Source organism: Rana temporaria, chromosome 2 (assembly GCF_905171775.1).
Source record: "Rana temporaria chromosome 2, aRanTem1.1, whole genome shotgun sequence".
Classification (NCBI taxonomy): Eukaryota; Metazoa; Chordata; class Amphibia; order Anura; family Ranidae; genus Rana; species Rana temporaria.
The window spans coordinates 174,933,520-174,944,080 of NC_053490.1; positions in this window are offsets into that span (position 1 = coordinate 174,933,520).

The following is a 10,561-nucleotide window of genomic DNA, read 5'->3' on the forward strand; positions in this document are numbered from 1 at the left end:
GACTGTAATGTTTATTAACCATGGTCCAAAAACACATGTTAACTCTAGTACATGGGTTAATCTGTAGACTCTCAGTTTTGTACTTTTCAGGACTTACTTCTTGTTTAAATATTCTATTTTATAGGACTGAAACTATCTTTCAGCTACACCTGTTTCTGCATTAAACTATTTTTCTATTTTGGCTTTGCTTAGTAGCTTTTAAATACCTATAAGAATTCACTTTTTCTAATTCCTTTACCCCTACCACTAAGCTATACTCTTTAGGCTTACTAACCACACACATATTCTTAGTCTTAGAATGGCTGATTACAATATTTCTTCAAACCATATGTCAATATTTCTCTCTAAGGTTTCTTGACAGCTAGCAATTAACATATTGTTAGAATGCACCAGTCTCCTTCTATGTATTGATTTTAGTTTTAAACTTCTTATACTCTTTATTAATGTTATTGTACATTGTTATAAGAGATTATTGCTGTTCCATCACTTACTACACATTAAACAAATACTTTATTCTATCAGCTAATTTCATTTTAAAGAGAGCAACAAGAAAAATGCAGACTCCATCTATCCCAAAAAATACATGTAGTTTTATGAAAATACCGGAATGAGAAAAATTTACCTGAATGAGAAAATATACCTAATTTTGACTCAGAATGATTCTAATTCAGATTGGTTAAAAAATGATTGACTGATTCAAATTCTGTATAAAGAATAGCTGACAGATAAAACAGATAAATTGTAAACAAAAAATGCTGTCAATGAAAAATACAGACAAAAAATAGCGCAGGGTCCCCCAAAATCCATATCTTTGAGTCTGGTATGTATTTTAAGGTGAACCCCATGGCAAAAAAACTTGACCATTATCAGAGCATGGAGTCTGGCAGGCCAGGAAAAGGGACGGTGAGCGAACTTGACGAAATGCGCTGGGGTGAAACCGGATGTGATGCTATTACTCTCGCTACAACCTGGAAGTGAAGCTCGGTACACCTGGGAGATAGGAGCCCATGAGACAGATACAGACACACATGCCATATATGCTACAAAAGGAAATCACTGCAGTATTTTTTTATTGTATTGAAGTGCTTATACCCCTTGGTGTGTGGTTAGCACCAATAAATGTGAGTAAGCATTTTTTAAAGTGTTTTTAACAATAAATAGTGGATGGTTTTATACTATGTTGGCCCCTTTTGCCTCTTTATGTAACAGCCAAAGGGACCACTAAATGAGACCACTCTCCTGGAAAACTAACACTGAGGAAGGAGGTTAAAGTGGCTACAAACCTTGTTGCATCTTTCATGCCTTATATGACTCTCCTGCAGTGGGTAGTCATGCAAATCTGGTGAATTTTCCTGTGTAATTGGGGTGGTGGAGCACTGAAACACACCATAGGAGGATTGACTGCATGTTTAAATAATTGTCTGCACAGCATGGTGGCACTTTATTAAAAATCTTTTTCACATTCACATTGAGGACCTATCATGAACTACTGTAACATTGGATGATGAATTTTATTTACGTGCATAAAACATTTCCTGTTTATAGCACTGTGATCCATTATTGATTTATTTGACTTTTTTCTGTCATGATATGTTTATGGATTAACCACTTTCCGCCATGCTATAGCCGAATGACGGCTACAGCGCAGACCTGCGGGGCGCTCTGTGATTACCGAGTCAGTAAGACATGCCTGATCACAATCCTGGCCCCTTACCACATGATCAGCTGCCAGCCAATGACAGCTGATTATGTGATGTGAACAAAAGATCAGATTTTTTTCTGCCCGCACTGAGCAGAAAAAAAGCAGATCACAGGCTGTTGTCAGAGGGACAGCAGTCCTGAAGAGGGTGAGACATCACCCAAGTATCTGTGCCTGCCAGTGCCCACCAGTGCCACCTGCCAGTACATAGCAATGCTGCCTACCAGTGCCGACCTGTGCCATCTATCAATGCCCACCTGTACCACATATCAATGCCAATCAGTGCTGCCAAATAGTGCCCATGAGTGCATCATCAGTGCCACCTATCAGTGCTGCCTATCAGTGTCACCTAGCAGTGCCCACCAGTGCCCAACAGTGCCACCTATGAGTGCCCACCAGTGCTGCCTCATCAGTGCCCACCAGTGCCGCCTCATCAGGGCCCACCAGAGCTACCTATCAGTGTACATCAGTGTTGCCTTATCAGTAGAAAAAGGGTAAAGAAAGAAGTGCCTTCTAAGCATGAACTGTAGAAACTTTATGGCACACTAAATTAAAACGCTCAAATTGAGGTTAAAAACGATCAGCATGAGGAAAATCCTGCATCAGTATGTCTCCTTGCTCACTGGTTCAACAGGTTGTGTCACTCAGGAACCCATGCAAAGCAGTCCGCTGGCTATGTAAATTCTGTGGCTCAGATGGTAATACAAAGGAGAGGTCTGAGGTACTCTTGGACCACAACAGCATCTGACGTCACTGTAAGTGTTTACAATGCAGTTTCTGAGCCTGGGCTCTGTCAGTGGGGAGGGAAAGTGAAAGGGGAAGGAAAATTACAATTAACATAAATAAAAGTATATCCCGGACAATGTACTTACAGGTACCGAACCAAATGCACCCATAACTAGGGATGAGCTTTGAGTTCGAGTCGAACTCATGTTCAACTCGAACATTGCCTGTTCGCCTGTTCGGCGAACAACGAACAATTAGGGGTGTTCACAGCAAATTCGCGGAACACCCTGTTAAAGTCTATGGGAGAAATCTAAAGTGCTAATTTTAAAGGCTTATATGCAATTTATTGTCCTAACAAGTGTTTGGGGACCCAGGTCCTGTCCCAGGGGACATGTATCAATGCAAAAAAAGTTTTAAAAACGGACGTTTTTTCAGGAGCAGTGAATTTAATAATGCTAAAAGTGAAACAATAAAAGTGAAATATTACTTTAAATTTCGTACCTGGGGGGGGGGTGTAAAGTTAGCATGTGAAATAGCGCATGTTTCCCGTACATAGAACTGTCCCTGCACAAAGTGTCATTTCTGAAAGGAAAAAAAGTCTTTTTTTTTTTTTTTTTTTTTTAAGTGTATTTTGTGCGTGTACTCGAGAGAGGAGCCGGACTGCAGGAGTTGGGAGTAGGCAGGCCTCCCCCAGAGGCAATCTGCCATCTTTCTCCATGCCCCGGGTGGCAATGGCGGGTGTGTGAGGGGGTCCTCCCACACAACCCGCCCTACCTGCTCCGCTTTGAAGCCCAACGGGGCAGAGGGACTCCCTATAAGGGAGTGAGAGGATTAGCCCGCTCAACCAGCCCCATTAGTCCTTCGCCTCTCTTTTAGAGACCGCGTGGTCAAAGTGCGTGTGTTAACCCAATTTAGAGTGCGTGTGTAGGTGTGGTGGTTTTTGTGGGAGAGGGGGTGGGCGTACTAAGCACAGGCTTACCTTGCATAGCACACCCACCGGGAGCCGGGCTGAGACCACCAAACTCAATTCACATGAAGCCGAGACCGGGATCCGAACCTCTAGCTGCAGAGGTGAATGGCTTGTCAGCACAGTGCCAATCGCGTTGAGCCGAAAAAAAAGTCTTTTAAAACCAGTTTTGCGGCTATCATGAATTGTCGGCTCTGGCAATTCAGAGCGAATTCATTCATAAAAAAAAAAAAAAATAGCGTTGGGGTTCCCCCCAAATTCTATTACCAGGCCCTTCAGGTCTGGAATGGATATTAAGGAGAACCCCGCCGTCAATTTAAAAAAAAAATGACGTGGGGTTCCCCCCAAATATCCATTCCAGACCCTTCAGGTCTGGTGTGGATTTTAAGGGGAACTCCACCCCAAATTTTAAAAAAAATGGCGTGGAGTTCCCCCAAAAATTCACACCAGACCCCTTATCCGAGCACATTAACCTGGCCGGCCGCAGAAAAGAGGGGGGGACAGAGTGCGCCCCCCCTCTCCTGAACCGTACCAGGCCACATGCCCTCAACATGGGGAGGATGTCCCCATGTTGATGGGGACAAGGGCCTCATCCCCACAACCCTTGCACGGTGGTTGTGGGGGTCTGCGGGCGGGGGGCTTATCAGAATCTGGAAGACCCCTTTAACAAAGGGGACCCCCGGATCCTGGCCCCCCCTATATGCATTGGTAATGGGGTACATTGTACCCCTACCATTTCACGAAGGAAGTGTAAATAGTTAAAAAAAAACACACACACACCGTAGAAAAAAGTCCTTTATTAATGAAAAAAAATCCAGTGGTGACACTCGTTCCCGGCTTCCTACTCCAACGTTGTCTGTATCCAGTGACGGGTGCGGGTGATTTTTTTTTAAACTATTTACACTTCCTTCGTGAAATGGTAGGGGTACAATGTACCCCATTACCAATTCACATAGGGGGGGCAGGATCTGGGGGTCCCCTTTGTTAAAGGGGTCTTCCAGATTCTGATAAGCCCCCCACCCGCAGACCCCCACAACCACTGGGCAAGGGTTGTGGGGATGAGGCCCTTGTCCCCATCAACATGGGGACATCCTCCCCATGTTGAGGGCATGTGGCCTGGTACGGTTCAGGAGAGGAGGGGGCCGCACTCTTTCCCCCCTCTTTTCTGCGGCTGGCCAGGTTAACATGCTCGGATAAGGGGTCTGGTGTGAATTTTTGGGAGAACTCCAAGCCATTTATTTTTATTTGGGGTGGAGTTCCCCTTAAAATCCACACCAGACCTGACGTCATTTTTTTTTTAAATTGACGGCGGGGTTCCCCTTAATATCCATTCCAGACCTGAAGGGCCTGGTAATGGAATTTGGGGGGACCCCCACGCTATTTTTTTTATGAATGATTTCGCTCTGAATTGCCAGAGCCGACAATTCATTATAGCCGCAAAGCCGGTTTTAAAAGACTTTTTTTCCTTTCAGAAATGACACTTTGTGCAGGGACAGTTCTATGTACGGGAAACATGCAATATTTCACATGCTAACTTTACACCCCCCCCCTAGCTACGAAATTTAAAGTAATATTTCACTTTTATTGTTTCACTTTTAGCATTATTAAATTCACTGCTCCCGAAAAAACTGCCATTTTTAAACCTTTTTTTTTGCATTGATACATGTCCCCTGGGACAGGACCCAGGTCCCCAAACACTTTTTAGGACAATAAATTGCATATTAGCCTTTAAAATTAGGACTTTAGATTTCAAATGTTCGAGTCCCATAGACTTTATTAGGGTTCTAAAGTTCACACGAACATTTGGTGTGTTCGCAAGTTCTGGTGCCAACCGAACAGGGGGGTGTTTGGCTCATCCCTACCCATAACCCTAGTGGCGAAGATCACCCAACCACCTAACAAAAATGTATATGCGATATCAAGGTGAGATGGAAGAAAAATGGAGGATAATGGTTAGAATGGGGAGGAAAAAGAACCTGAGGTAGTATAATATGAATATGTATTATAAGATGGTAGAGACCTATAATTCCTCGTTTAACCCTCCAGGTGAGAGGGTATCTAAAGAATAGATCCAGAAAGTCTCCCTTCTCATAGAGTCAGTGAAACCTCTCGGCTTCAGGGAGACTTTTTGGTATCTGTTCAACAACCCAGACTTCTAGGTCCTGGGTAGATTTTTAGTGGCACTGTGTGAAGTGGCGTGGGATACTGTGTTGATCTATTTCCTTTTCCACAAAGCAACACTGCTCACCAAACCGCTGTCTTAGAGGACATAAAGTACGTCCTATATACAACAATTTACATGGTCAAGTAATGCAGTACACCACAAAATCGCAGGAACATTTGTAAAATTCAGCGATTTTGCCTTTTGATTAAAAATCCTTTTTCCCGTGGGTAACAAAGGCACATGTTTTACAGTGCCTTTTTGCATTGATACATGCTGATGAGGGGGACGAGTTGTGTAAGATGAGAGGTTCATTTGGGCTGTAATTTGCTGGGGGCAACTTTATTTTTGAGGTTGGGAGCTCTGCAATATGTGACACAAGGTTTGACGGGAAGAATGGCTTTGAGGTTTGGATCCCATTAGGATATTCCAGTATTTTGCAAGGATATCATACATGTTTTCCAATATTTTTGATTGGATTTAGTTATGAACTGTGTTGAATTATCAAAGGTTTCTTTGTCTTTACGTTCAGATTTGCCATTGAGATAAAACATGTGTGCTTCCTGTATAAGGATATTGGAATAACCCATATCAAGTAATTTTTTGGTCAAAAGATTGCTCTGTTCCATATAATCGGTAGTATTTTGTCGCAACTGCCAAAATAGCCCCTTGGGAATGTTTTTTGTCCGGGCAGGGTAATGACAACTGTTATAGCAAAGTAACAAATTGCCTGCCATGGGCTTAGTGTAATTTTTGGCTTGGATTACTCCTTTATTGTGTCTGACTTCAAGATCAAGGAAGGTTAGTTTATTTTGATCCTGGAAAAAGTTGAATGAAAGTCCAAATGGATTGTCATTGCAGTGTTGTACAAGATCTTTAATAAGGACAGAGGGGCCATCCCAGATGTTTATGATATTGATGTAACCTCCAAAAAACACTATGTTTATGATGAAGGAATTATTGTTCCAGATTTACTTGGATTCCCATAGACTCATGGCCAGGTTGGCATACGAGGGAGCAAAATATGTTGCCTTATCAGTGCCCATCAGTGAAGCCTCATCAGCGCACATCAATGAAGGAGAAAAATTACCTGTTTGTAAAATTTTCGAACAAACTATAAAACAGTTTTGTTTTTTAGCAAAAAATAAAAATTCAGCAGTGATTAAATACCACCAAATGAAAGCTCTATATGTAGGAAAACAATTATTATTATTTTTTTAATTTGGGTACAATGTTGCATGACCGCATAATTGTCATTCAAAAAGTTACAGCGCTGAAAGCTGAAAATTTGCCTGGGCAGTAAGGGGGTTTAAATGCCCAGTAAGCAAGTGGTTAAGTTCTTTTGATTTCCACAATTTGCACTAAATCAAGGATTCTGTTTTTGTAATACAGTGAGGGAATGTATAAGATTGCTTGCTACCTAGTGGAGTGTAAGGTTAGTTCTGTACACAGCTTCACAAAACACTAAATTTCAAAAGAACCAACTAAGTACTCCATACTATATAATACTAAATGGTATTAAATTCTTGCAACAAAGAACACTGAATAAAAGAGGGAGTGATTTAAGGATGTTAAACAAGGGCATTTGTCAGCGCATTTCATTGTGCAACAAATATTAAAGAACAAAAGTTCAACCGGGGTGGCTAAATACCAACATTAAAAGGCAAGAAAAACTGTCCTTTAAAAATATATAAAATCAAAGGGTCACCATCGGCATTCCACAAGAATTTCATAAGGAATGCAAAAGAATGATCAGGCAGCTAAAACAGAATATGAGAGAGACATTGCTGAAGAGAGCCCAATTGAGAGCCCATTTATTCTTCAAATATATTAAAAGTAAAAAGACTAGGTTAGAAAATAATGGCCTCATAAAAGAGGATCAAAAGAAATCGGGAGAAGGCAACTGTGTTACATAAATTCTTCTCCTCAGTTTAAATGAATGAAAATGTGTATATTAATTAGACAATCAGGCTAAAAACATTATATAGATTGTATCATTGTGGCTAACAGAAACCTTTGTTCAAAAAAGTCAAGAAAAACATAGCAATGTCATAGCCATACACTTGTTCCTAATTTTTAGGGATTACTGACTGGAATGGTACCAGCAGATTAGTGAAAAGCATATGTGGCACCAATATTTAAAAAAGAGCTCATATACAGTATATACCTGAAAAATACAGACTAGACAGCCTAACATCAAAAGTATGTAAGCTACTGTAAGGAATGATAAGGGGCCATGAAAATAGTATCATTAGTAATAACCAACATGGATTTATGAAAGTCTGTTCTTGCTAGATAAATATTTCAACATTCTATGAGGAGGTGAACTGTAATTTGGATAGCGGAAGGCATGTAGAAGTAGTGGGTCTAGGCATTTGATACAGTACTCCACAGATGCTTAATTTGCATATTAACCACTTCAACCCAAGAAGATTTGACTACCCAATGACCGGGCCATTTTTGGGATACAGCACTGCGTCATTTTAACTGAAAATTGCGCGGTCGTGTCACTCTGTACCCAAACAAAATTGACGTCCTTTTTTCCCCCAAAAATAGAGCTTTCTTTTGGTGGTATTTGATCACCTGAAAATAGTAAAAAAATCAGCGCAATATACAGGTAAAACACAATCAGCAGCTATGCACTAGGATTCAATTTATAAATTCCTTAAGAGTCAATGTAAAATAGATAGTGCAGCGCTAGAGGAAAAGTCCAAATAAAGATCATCCAGGTGATTCTCTTATAAGTGACTGACAATATGAGGCATGCAGGTGATATAGCGTGGGTTAGCAGGAGACCTCCACCAATAGTAACAATGGCCGCTCACCTCACTGATAATAAAAAAATCGCTTTCCCATAAGGGTCAATCCCAGGCATGTAACAGCATAATCCAAGCAGGAAAGGAATACATCTCAGGTAATATCAGCATGGATGGCAGATCTCAAGTAATATCAGCATGGATAGCAGCCATGGAATCCGATGTAAGAAGAACAAAACATAGTGTTTCTCCGCAATAACCAATATAATATTTAATAGTGAAAATACACTTACATAAAAAGCACTATATCCAGTGCTAGGAATCAAATGCAAACAAAAACGCACAGCATGGTCCGATAGATGGCAGCGGGTGACGTCACGTACTTCCCTACCGAACGTTGCGTCCCAGGGGTGGGACTTCTTCAGCGGATGTAGGGGAGAGGAAACGTGCACCCAGTTATATACATGTATGTTGCTATGGAGAGTAAGTGGCTACAATGCAGCATATGGACCAAAAAGGTCTCTAGCTACAGGGCAGTGTGTGGGACAAAAAGCTCACTGGCTACGGATCAGCATGCAGGACAAAAAGCACCGCAAAAAAACAGAAAACAAATCACTTACTGCGGCGATCATACCTATTCAAATCTGTCAGCAGAAATATACAAGGGGAGAGTGAATATTACTTAAAAAGCCCCGGAATACATATGTTTAGCAACGACAAGGAAAAATATAAAAAATATAAAAATATATAAATATACAAAAGTCCCATTTAGACAAAATGGAAGATAGAAAAAACAGGGCTGCATAATCATGCAGACCAGTACAACACATGAGGTCAACCGCTGCAACCATCGGACAAGCAAAAACATAACATTAAAACAATGTAAATACAAATATTAATTATGGACAATGTTATAAAAATATTTTGTTTAAAAAAATATATGTATCTGAAAATGCATGTCAACGATCGGATATAAAACAATTGACATCAAAGTCCACATTAAAACAATGTGAATACAAATATTAATTATGGACAATGTTATAAAAATATTTTTTTTATTAAAAAATATATATGTATCTGAAAACGCATGTCAACGATCGGATATAAAACAATTAACATCAAAGTCCACATTTAACCCGTCAGGACAAAGAACATGGGTCTCATGAATCCAATAAGATTCTTTCTTGCTCAATTGTCGGATAAAATTACCCCCCCTCCAATGACGATTAACCTTTTCAATTCCCCAAAAACGCAATCCTTTTGGATTTCTATGATGGAAATCCCTAAAATGGCAGGATACATTGTGTGTGGTTTTCCCTCGTTTGATGTTATTAACATGTTCGGCTAAACGTACATGTAAGGGTCTGGAGGTTCTACCTATGTATTGCAGGCCGCAATCACATTCCAACATATAGACAACACCTATGGTGTCACAAGTGATGAGCTGTTTAATATCATATTCTTTATCAGTGGCAGATGCCACAAATTTTTTCCTCTTTTTAATATTCACTTTGGAATGTTTGCATGGAACACAACGTCCACACGCATAGAAACCCCCCAGGAATTTGAACATTCTATTATCTGAAATGACCGGGGGATCGAGCACACTAGGTGCTAATCGATCCCTAAGAGTGGGAGCTTTCTTGTATACAAATTGGGGTTTTGCTGGTAATGCAGGTCCCAATATTTTGTCCTGTTTCAAGATAGACCAATTTTTTTAGATGATCCGTTCAATTTTTTTATGTTGGACATTATAGTCCAAGATCATTCTAAAATTGTGTTTATCATTGGGGGGAAGGCTGGCATTAGCCACACGATCGGACACTAAAACAGTTCTATCTAATTGCTGAACCTGTCCAATTTCCCTCTCAAGGTGGTCTTGGTTGTACCCTTTTTGCACAAATCTATCAGCCAAAACACGAGATTGGTCAACAAAGTCAGACTCAGTGGTACAATTGCGGCGTAATCTAATAAATTGCCCTTTGGGGATATTACATAACCAAGATTTGTGATGGCAACTTCCCAATGGTATGTATGCATTCCGGTCTGTAGGTTTAAAATAATTGGTGAGTTTAAAATGGTCCGTATTTTTGACTATGGTCAAATCTAAAAAGACAATTTTTTCATAGTCAATGGTCCATGTGAGTGTAATATTTTTGTTGTTATTATTGAGACCACTGATGAAGGTATCCAATGAGGACCTCTCACCATTCCAAATGATGATGAGGTCATCGATATAACGACGGTAACAG